Raw genomic sequence first — 11,283 nt, 5'->3', positions numbered from 1 at the left:
AGACCCTCTAGAAATGGGGGCCTGCTGAAAAGCTGTTACACTCATGCCCCCCTCGGGGCCCCAGAATTGAGGGGGGAAGGCCACGTAGCTTTAAAATTGGAAAGCCGGCCCCACCTCCCCCCCCCCCAAGTCCCTTTAGGAAACCAGGGTGCCCGGCTGCCTGAGTTACAGGGGCCCTGCAAGGTTTTCTGTGACCCTTTCCCCACTGAGAGTAGATGCTTGCCCCCAAGAGAGATGAGAAGGTGGCATTTTATGCCGCAGTGTGTGAGTCTGGGGACGATGAGTCAGCCTTGAGTCAGTCCCTTTTCCATCTCATCTTGCTGGAGGGTCTGGCCTGCCTTGACCTCCTGAGGTGGCTGCATATACACACACAGGTATACATACAGACATACCTGTGTAACACACACACACACGCATTGTGCATCCATTCATGCGCCCATCAGTACTTTCCATCGTGGTGAGGAAGCATTTAAGCCTCCCCGCCTCTGCGTGTGTGGCCACCCATGGTGTGGTCCGTGTGTCTGTGTGTGGACAGGTTTGTGTCCACATCTGTGTGTAGGTCTGCGGTAGGGTCAGAGCCAGGGTTTAGGCTCTGCCGTCTCTTCCGTGTCCTAGCGTAGCTCTAAGCACCCATCAGGAAGGTGTGAGTGGGATTTGGTCGATCCCCTGGGGTGAGAGAAGCCCTCTGGAGCGCGCTGAGCTCTGTCTCCCGCGCACTTCAGGGCCCCGACTGGTGGCTGCCAAGGACGTTGGAACCCCAGGCGGCCCACTCAGGGCCATCTAACTCTTGGCCTGGTCCCAGCCCTCCGCTGCTGCAGAAGACTCAGCGGGGTGGGTTCAGTCAGTTGCGAAGGAGACCCCTCAGCTGGCGCCCCTAAACCCTGGCGGCTCCAACTCTGGGTTTCCGTGGCTGGGGGATCCCGTGGGCTCCCGCGGGGCGGGTGGAGGGGGAGAAAGAGGGGGGTGTCTTTCGGAAAAAGCGTGGCCGTTCTCGCCTGTTGGAGACCAATTTCACAAATGATTTTTGCAACAATTAAGAAGTGTGTCGGGGTGAAATGGCGATTTCACATCCAGCAGGGGAAAGGGGGGTGGTTCACCTGGGCTCGGGGCGGCACCGCTGAACAGGGAGGGAACATCCCCTCCTCTTGGCCCCGAAAAGTGTTCCCTCCAGCCCCTCACCCCAGTCTCTCTTTCCCTGTTTCTTCCGCTCCTCTTCCGCTGTCCCTCTCACACACTTCTCTGCCCCTCCCTGCCCCGCAGTCTGTGTCACGGGTTCCTCTGTCTTCCCCCAGTCCCCTCTCCTTTCCCCTCGGCCTTTCTGACTTCTCCCGGGCTATCTCCTCCCCGCCTCTGCCCAGTTTGTCCGCCGCGTCCCCCATCGCCATGGTTTCCCGAAGTATGTATGGTCCTCCTTGGCTCTCTGAGCCTGAGTCCCAGGGCAGGGGGCCCTTTGGTTAGATGGGGATCCACAACGACCTTTGGGAAGACACCTTCCTCTGTTTGGCATCCACCTTAAACTCTCGAAAGGAGGTTGTCCAGGCCCGGCCCAGTGTGGTTGAGCACCCCATTCCCTGCAGGAACCAGTGTCTCCCAGACGTTCTAAAGGCTTCAACAGTGGTTCTCTACTGCCCCCTTGTCTGGTCTGAGAGCTCCTCCACCTCTTTATTAAGGGCCACAACAATGCTAAAATAAGGAATCCCCATTCCCCACGTTCCCAAATGGAACCCTCCAACCCCAATTAAAAGGGGAACGACAAAGGCCCAAGGGTTAGGGGCAAGACCTCAGGTTGACTTCAGCTGGGGAAGTTGGTCTTTGGCTGTGAATTGATGAGACGGTGAGATCAGTTGTGGCCACCACTGGGGCTCCTTTCCCCAGGGGGCCAGGGGTCTCTCCCCAGCCCAAGGGAGAGGACACTCTTTCAGATCCCTGTGCAATGAGCACTTTTTGAAGGCGATTACCCAATAAATCTTCCTTTAAAGGATGATAAATCCACCTTGAAAACCAAGGGTTTTGATTTTGGCTGGGCCTTTTGCATTTTCTAGGCTCCAGCCGAAGACATCGACAAATGGAATTATTCAGTCTTCAAATGTTTGATAATGAGGGAGGTGGGGGCGGGGAGAGAAATGGAATATCCGCGAACAAAGGCCCCTCCGGTGGCAGCCCCGGGCTCTCTCCAGGTTCCTGAGGCCAGAATTACTCAGGGCCGTTGGAAGAGGCACCTTTCCCCCCAACTCCCCAGAATCTTTTATTATTTTTTATTCCTCTTAAGAAGGAACACTCTTCTCAGAGTGACCTTGAAATATTTGTCCAAACCCGAGGAAGAAGAAAAGGAAAACTGGGGTGTTTCTGGGCTTGACATTTTAATTTCCCCCAGAAAAAACGAATGGGGTGCCTTGGATTCCAGTTCCCAAGGTAAAGACGGCAACACGCTCCTAAGGAGGCTTCTCCCAGGCCCGCTGTTCCTTCAGCTTCAGGCGGCCTCCTCCTTCCTTCCTTCTTCCTGGGGCTCAGTCCTCCTCCTCCTCCTCCTCCTCCTCCCTCTCTTCTTTCTCCTTATTCTCAGGCTGGTCCTGAGGGCCTCCTGAAAACTTGGAAGGAAAGGCAGTGAGGCCGAGACGCCCGGGCCCCTCACTGGCTGGTGGCTTGGCCGCTGGGGCCGCCCTCGTCCTGTTCTTCCGCCTCTGGATGTCCCTGTCTTGTCACTGCCTTCCCACTGACTTTCAGAAGTGCAGTCCCCGTATCTGTACACACCTGTCCTCCGCCCGTGAGTCTCTCTTTCCTTGCCGTTTCTGGGGTGGGCAAAGGACCTCCCCAGGAAGAGGAAAGTGTCCCTCCGATCGGGTCCCAGTGGCCTAAGGAGCATGGAGTGGGTGTTGGTGACTGCGTGTCAGAGTGTGTGCGTGAGGACAAGTGAGCTGAGTGCGTGTATGAGAGCGCGTCGGGACGTCTGTATGTGGGCACATGTGCCTCTGTGTGCATGCACACACACAGATCCGAGGAGGTGGAAGTGAGTGTGCAACAGAAAGCCCTGTGCGCTGGATCCACGGAGGAGCCTGGGGAGGGACGTCTCCTCCCAAGCCCCTGGCTGCCTGAACAAAAGACCACGTGTCGGCTGAAGATGGGCTGCCATCACTGACCGCTTCAGTTCATTTCTCCAAGTTAAACTTGCCCTGAGTCCAGCGTTAACGGGTTGTCTACCATGCTCAGACAGTTACCTTATCACAGCTGAGCATCTGTGAAACCGGCAAAGCGTTTTCATTAAACATATTCAAAAGGGTTGGCAGCAGTCTGCTCCAGCCAGCCTGGAGCTTGTGGCTCTGCACACATTCCAGGGAAGCCCACAAGCCCAGGGAACTTTCCTTCCAGGCCCCCAGGCCTTGGAGGGCTGGGGTGGGACCGGACTGAGGATGCAAACATCAGACGCTGCTGGGGTCCCACCTCAGATGGGCTTGTTGCTAAGGGGAAGCTGGTGGAATTGAGTTCCTCGGGTGCCCAGGGTTTCTCTGTCCTCTCCTGGAGAAGGCCCCTCCTCTGCCACGTGGGGAGGGGTCTTCCTTCTCCTGCATGCAGGAGCACTTACTTGTATTTCCTGGTGTCAGCTAAGTTCCTTAGCGGATGTTCAGTAAATGCTCATTGGATAAATGGGTGGGTGAGTGAATGACTCTGGCACAAGCAGGGTGTCTGGCCTCGAGAAAAGGCTGGGAGGCCTGGGCTTGAATCTCGTGAGGCCAGTGATGTGTAGGGATATTGAACCTTTGGAGTGGCTTCTGTGCGCCAAGGCTTTCTCAGTCTCTTGGAGCGTGAGAAGGGTGACTAGCCACACGTGCAGAGAGAAAGAAGCCCAAATGGAGCTTGAAGCCTGGCTGATCCGTACCATTTTGAGCACCAGTGGTGAGTTGGGTCCAAACACCCAGGCTAGCGTTTGATCTGCAGTCGGCACTCAGCGGGTGCTGGCTCCGTTCCTTCCCACTTCCTCTGTACAGTTGGCCGCTGGGTTCCTTTTGCGTTTATCTCTGGGGCTGAGCTAGAGCACAGGGTGCTCAAGAAAGGGGCAAACTGAGTGACCATGTTACTCGTTGACCATGAGCCCCAGTGTGAGTAACTACAGCGTTGAACGGTAGCCCCGTGCCAGGCACTCAGGAGAGCCTGTTTCATCTGAAAGCCACTCCTGGTGGTAGATGGCAGCATCTGTGCTGTACAGAGGGGGAGGCTGAGTTTCAGGAGGTCCAAGGTCAGATTCTTTCCAGAGCTATTTTTCCTCTCTTCCCCAATGGCGTATTGGACGCCTGCTGACCTGGAGGGGCTCATCTGGTGTCATCTTTTTTGCCTTTTCAAACGAGTCGATCCTAAAGGAAACCAACACTGAATATTTACTGGAAGGACTGATGCTGAAGTTGAAGCTCCAATACTTTGGTCACTGGCTGTGAAGAGCTGACTCCTTGGAAAAGACCCTGATGCTGGGAAAGATTGAGGGCAGGAGGAGAAGGGGGTGGCAGAGGGTGAGATGGCTGGATGGCATCACCGACTCACTGGACGTGAGTTTGGGCAAACTCCAGGAGACAGTGAAGGACAGGGAAGCCTGATGTGCTGAGTCCATGGGGTCTCAAACAGTCGGACATGACTCAGCGATTGAACAACAGAGGTCAAACTGAGACTGGTTCCAGGTCAAGGAGCCATCAGGTGAAAGGGAAAGGATTTTAACTTAGTCCTCCTTGACTCTAAAGGCTGCTCTCTTTCTCGCTCCCATTTCTTTCCTGCTGCCTCAGTTTCCCCTTTGGTAAACTGGATGATCGCCAGCTCTAAGCACAGAGACTGGTACTTGGCGGGTGTTCAGAGACGCTACTGAATGAATAAATGCATGAGATTGAAACATCCTAATGACCATAGGGCATTATGTCCTAGAGTCCGTGGGGGTGAGGGGGGGTGGGGAGGGGATGGCAGGACCAGACCAGAGCATGCCAGAGCTGGGAGGAGTCTTTGAGATGACCTTGTCCATGCAATTCACAGGTTCAGGAGACCAGCCCCTCCTGGGGGCCCTGGGAACCCAGAAGATGCTTAGACCAAGGGAGGAGGTGGCCAGTCTTGAGGGGGCGTTACTCTGCAGCCCTGGCAAGTGCTGGTCTTCACCGGAATGCATAGACGGAAGGGAGAGAGCACTGCATATTTGTCTAGGTGAATTAAAAGCACAATCCCCATTTCCCAGAGGGAGCGGTTGGTTCATATTTATACATTTAGTCTTACAGGTGTAAAATAGGTTTCCTTTATGCTTATATAATAATTTTTCATTTGAATTTCAAGGCTTTATTCCCTTCTTTGGATTCAAGTCTTCCACCTGAACCCAATTCTCTCCATAACCATTAATTCCTTCATCATAGAAATGAATTCCATCTAATTCTCTATAGTGGCAGTTAGAGGAGATCAAAAAGGGCCTTTGCACAGGGCCCCCCTCCCACCCCTGCCTCTACCACCGTGGTTTCAGCTCTCCTGCTCACCCCACCCCCACCAACGCTGGGTTTCAGAAACCAGAGCTTGGAGCAGAAAAACTTATTTCTCTCACTCAGTAAGAGTGTGTGTGTGTGTGTGTGTGTGTGTGTGCATGCGCCCATGAGTGTGCTGTAGAAAATGCTGCTCAGTTCCAGAAAGGCAACAACAGCAATAATAATAATGATGGCTTATGATGCACCAGACACCTGCTAGGCACTTCATAAACATGATACTTTTGAAAGCGCCTACACTCTCGCGAAGGAGGGATCGATATCTTCATATTACAGAAGAGGAGATGAAAGCCCAGAAATGTGAAATAAATTGCCCAGGGTCACACTGCTCGGAGGTGGCAGGGTTTTAAATTTTTTTTAAAAAAATTATTAAGTATTTCACACAGATATAATAGAGTGGGCGCCTATAGACAAGTTCTTTATGCTCTCCTCTACCGAATTATTCCCCATCTTTTCCTTTAGAAGAAACGCAGTCATGACTGCTGTTATTTCTGTACACGCTGAAGGAGGCTGAATAACAGCCCCCAAAGATTGTTGTTGTTCATTCTCTCAGTCATGTCTGACTCTTTGTGAGCCCATGGACTGCAGCATGCCAGGCTTCCCTGTCTTTCACTATCTCCTGGAGTTTGCTCAAACTCACGTCCACTGAGTCCGTGATGCCATCCAACCATCTCATCCTCTGTTGTCCCCTTCTCCTCCTGCCTTCAATCTTTCCCAGCATCAGGGTCTTTTCCAATGAGTCGGCTCTTCACATCAGGTGGCCAAAGTAATGGAGCTCCAGCTTCAGCATCAGTCCTTCCAATAAATATTCAGGGTTGATTTTCTTTAGGATGGACTGGTTTGATCTCCTTGCAGTCCAGGGGATATCAGGTCCTAATTCCTGGAACCTGTAAATGTTACCTTAAAATCAAAAAGGATCTTTGCAGATGAGACTAAGCTAAGGATCTTGAGACAGAGAGATTATCCTGGATTTTCTAGGAGGGTCCTAAATGCCATACCATGTGTTCTTCAAAGAGAGGGCAAGAAAGAGATTTGACACAGACAGAGGAGGAAGGGTTGCTGTGACCGTGGAGACAGAGACTGGAGCGATACAGCCGTAAACCAAGGAACGCTGACAGCCACCGGAAGCCGAAGGAAGCAAGGGATGGATTCTCCCACAAAGCTTCCAGGGAGAACGGAGTTTATGACACCTTGGTTTCGGCCTGGTGACCGTGTGATCCCCAGAACCATGAAAGAATAAATTCCTGTTGTCCTAAGCCACCAAGTCTGTAGAAATCTGTTACCACAATCACAGGGAAGCAAAATACATCCTTTTATAATCTTACAACCTTTTACATTGAAATATGTAGTCTTTACAGTTTATATAATGGTATGCTATAAGTAGGTTTCATCCTGAAACTTGCTTTTATTTCCCAACATAATGTTTTTGAAATTCATCCTTATTGACATAAGTAGTTGTCAGTATTTTTTGGTTTGGGGCGGCCGTGCTGACTCCTCATTGCTTTTGTCGTGCGGGCTTTTCTCTGGCTGTGGTGAGTGGGACTGCTCTCCGCTGCAGTGCGTGGGCGTCTCATGCGGTGGTTTCTCCTGTTGATGAGGTTCTAGGACCCGAGGGCTCTGGGATGCGTGGGCTCAGCTGCTCCGAGGCACGTGGAATCTTCCCAGACCTTGGATCGAACCCGTGTCTCCTGCATTGCCAGGTGAATTCTTATCCCGTGCACCACCAAAGAAGTTCCAAATAGTGTTAGTTCAAAGACAGAGAAGCATCTAATATGCTGGGCAAATACACTTGGATCTGGAGTGGCCTGATTTTCGCCTCTGTGAAGTGTTCTGCTGGGTGGAAGCTGAGATGTCTCTGGCTCCCGTGTTCTGTAAGGCCAGGCCCACACTCGCCCTCCCTGTACCTCAGGTAGGGGGACCCAGACGAACACAGGTTTGCCATGCGTTGGCAAGGCTGGGACCATTGCAGCAGGCAGAAGCTATGGGAACCTGATTTCAAGTGAACTTAAGGATTCCGTGCCTCTGAGACCTCAGAAGAGGCTATGTTCCCAGACATGAAGAGCAAGACACTCAACAGGAACACTCAAGTGGAGACAAGAATGTGTGTGCACGTGCGTGTGTGAGTGTGAGCTCCTTGAGGTCACAGATACAGTCTGCCTCCCCCACCACCCCGACCAGGACCTAGGAAACAGTAATTACTTGTTGAGCAAATGAATGAGTGTGATTGTGAGGGTAGGAACTGGCTGGATATCTGTCCTGTATGTTTATAGTATGTATGATGAATTCAAGTTGATACATGTTGGTATAAATTGTAAGGTTGTGAGTAAGCGCTTCCGTGAAATTCATCTAGGATTTGCACCTCATTTGAACACTTTTACAATTTATGGAGTTTTCATGACCGTGTTTTAAAAACTTGATTCTCTGCTCAGAACCACCACCAGCGGGTGGGCTGAAGAGGATGGAGCAGCTTCCTGCCCGTCCCAGGCTTCTCGGGAGCTTGGGATCCAAGCCACATACCCTCGAATAAGAAAACCAGGAGACTGGCTCAAGACGGCAGAGTAGAAGGACGTGTGCTCATCTTCTCTGGCCAGAGTACCAAAATCACAACTGGCTGTTGAACAGCCATCGACGGGAAGACACTGGAAGCCACCACTTGATTCTCTCCTAACGTGGCGTGATACAGAGGCAGGCTTTTATTCTCCCGAGATGAGGAAAGCTGAGGATGAAGGCATGAAGCGACTTTCCTGGGGTCACAGAGCAAGCAGGTGGCAAAGTGAAAGTGAAGTGAAAGTGAAAGCCGCTCAGTCATGTCCGACTCTTTGCAACCCCACGGACTACACAGTCCATGGGATTCTCCAGGCCAGAATACTGGAGTGGGTAGCCTTTTCCTTCTCCAGGGGCTCTTCCCAACCCACGGATCGAACCCAGGACTCCCGCATTGCAGGTGGATTCTTTGCCAGCTGAGCCACAAGGGAAGCCCAAGAATACAGGAATGGGTGGATTAATCCCTTCTCCAGCAGATCTTCCTGACTCAGGAATCGAACTAGGGCCTCTGGCATTGAAGGCAGATTCTTTATCAGCTGAGCTATGAGGGAAGCCAGTTTGCAGAATCCAGGTAGGTCCAGTGAGTGGGATTCTGCAAGAGGACATAAGCTTTATATCTTGATGAGCTCCATTTTCATCTAGGTTTTGGTCCTCAGGAGCTGTGTTTCCTGGGGGAGTGACATAACCTTTCTGAACTTTGCTTTCTTCATTTTAAAAATGAGCACAGAAACACTTAGCTTGTGGGGATTCTGGGGAGAGAAGGCGGTCAGCAGGGCTTGGTAAGTGCGGCTCTCCTTGCTTTTTTCAACTGAATGGTTTTCCCTCTTTCAGTCCTGGGTTATAACCTACATTCCACCAAAAATTATCAGGGAAATTTAGAGACACAAGCCGCCAAACCAGTTGGCTGGCATCAACTGCTGTCACCAAGGGGCCTGAGTTATCCCTTTTTTGGGGATCACTGGGGCGTGATGACCTGTGACCTATGCAGCCAGCAGGGGTGGGAGCCCAGGAGATTTGGGGTCATCTAGGACTTCTGGAAAGATCTGAGAGACCACTTTCCAATCTGGGTTTTTTCATTATGTAGGGGGCAGTAAATCAAAGGGACTGCCCCGGGCTACAAACTTAAAAGGGCCCTAGGCTGACGGCACTGGGCAGGGAAGACGCGGATGGGGAGGAAGCTATAGCCCCCTGGCTTGTTACCAAACGGATCCGAGGAGAACAAAGTAACACACAGGTGGGAAAATCCACCAAAAATCAAGCCAAGTAAATGACAAGCTGAAGGAAACACTGTCAACGTCTCTGCTGTTCTCGTCTTTGCTATACAAAGAGCTCCTGCAAATCACTAAGGATGACGAACAGCCCCGGTCGACGGACACGGGCAGGCAATTTATTAGAGACATGCATGTGCGCTGTTAAGTGTCAGCTGCTCAGTCGTGTCTGACTCTTTGCGACCCCACGGACTGTACTGTCCATGGAATTCTCCAGACAAGAAACAATGGAGTGGGTAGCCATTTCCTTCTCTAGGGGATCTTCTGATCCAGGGATCAAACTTGGGTCTCCCACTTCGCAGGCAGATTCTTTCCTGTCTGAGCCATCAGTTGCTGGTCTTACCAGATACCCAGTCAGTTCAGTTCAGTTGCTCAGTTGTGTCCAACTCTTTGAGATCCCATGGACTACCAGATACCCAAGAAACGAAATTAAGAAGTTACCACGCTCACCCATCACAGTGGCAGCTGTGAGGGGGAAAATGATGCTGTCCAGGGTTACTGAGGGCTCTGGAAGCTGGGACTCACATGTACCTTTGTGGCAGACTGTACTGGTATCAGTTTTCTGAAGGACAACTTGGAAAGCATGTTTCTAAAGCTTTAGGAATGTTTAGAACCATCCTCTGGCTATCGCTTTATACTTTTAGGAATTTATCATGCATATGGGCAAAGATGTAAGTGTGTTCGTTTTTTTTTTTTTACAATAGGAAAAACAGGAAAAGAAACTTCTAACAAGAGGATATTGCCAGTATGTTACGAAACATCTGTATAGTGGCACACTCTGGAACCATCACAGGCACACACGGTCAAGGGAGTAACATTTGCATATTTCTTTCACTCCACGCTAGCAACCCCTCTAAATGCTTAGCTCATTTAATACCTACAACTGTTTGAGACAGCTGCTAGCATTATCACCCCAGCTGAGGAAGAACGTGATGCACAGTGACATTAACTTTTCTTGGTCTCTTACCTGGTCAGCGGCAGACCTCCGTGTGAACTCAGGTCACCCGGAAGCAAGGTCTGTCTTAACTGAACTATGCTGCGTCTCAGAATTTTTAATAACTTGGCAAAACGTTTATGACATATTGAGTGAAAAAAGTCACTTCCAAAAAGGCGTGATACTACATTTAAAAAAAAAAAAAAGCAAAACTTATGCATAGAAAAGTAACCCCAGAGGAATGTTGACCCAAATAATGAATATGTACTACTAAAGGGTAAGTCAGGAGCTTCGGCTCCCGGGCTTAGTTGCTCTGCGGCCTGTAGGGTCTTCCCAGATCAGGGATTGAACCCGTGTCTCCTGCATTGGCAGGTGGACTCTGCTGAGCCTCCAGGGAAGCCCCTCAGGTCACTCTTAATGTTCTCCTAGATGATGTTCCCCTAGACTCTTGTGCTGTGACTCCCTTCCTTTCCACGTAGGGAGTGGGGAAACACTTGCTTGATTCACCTCCACCCAGCAACCAAGACAGCACCCCAGCACCTCTTTCCCTGACACCCATGATATGCTGGCCCCAGACAGCAGGGAGCAGCGTGGACAGATGGTTCTCCTGCAGTTAGGGATGTCAGGTGCCAGAACCTCTGTTTGACTTGGAGTCTTTGGCCCGACCGCTGTGTTATTCGGCTCCCAGATAATAACATATTTCCCCGCCCCCACTCTTGTCTGGACTGTCCCAGCAGCTTCAGGAGCAGAGAACACTGGCTCTCCAAGCATGGTTCCCTGGACCAGCGGCATTAGATCACTTGTTAGCAATGCAACTTCTCGGGCTCCACACCAGACCTGCTCCATCAGAAGCTCTGGGTGGGTGGGTGTCTGGGGAGGCGGGTGGCAAGGATCTGTGCTTTAATAGCCTTCCAGATGATTCATGTAAAAGGTGAAGGTCGCTAAGTCAGGACCGTGGTGCCGGGCTAGAGTATTTGGGGGCGTGAGGGGGGCCATGGTGCCAGTATTGGGGGACAAGTACTTGGGGGTGTGAGAGGGATTT

Source organism: Bison bison, unplaced genomic scaffold, assembly GCF_000754665.1.
Source record: "Bison bison bison isolate TAMUID 2011002044 unplaced genomic scaffold, Bison_UMD1.0 scf7180017864516, whole genome shotgun sequence".
In the NCBI taxonomy this organism is placed as follows: domain Eukaryota; kingdom Metazoa; phylum Chordata; class Mammalia; order Artiodactyla; family Bovidae; genus Bison; species Bison bison.
This window is presented reverse-complemented; position numbering follows the sequence as displayed.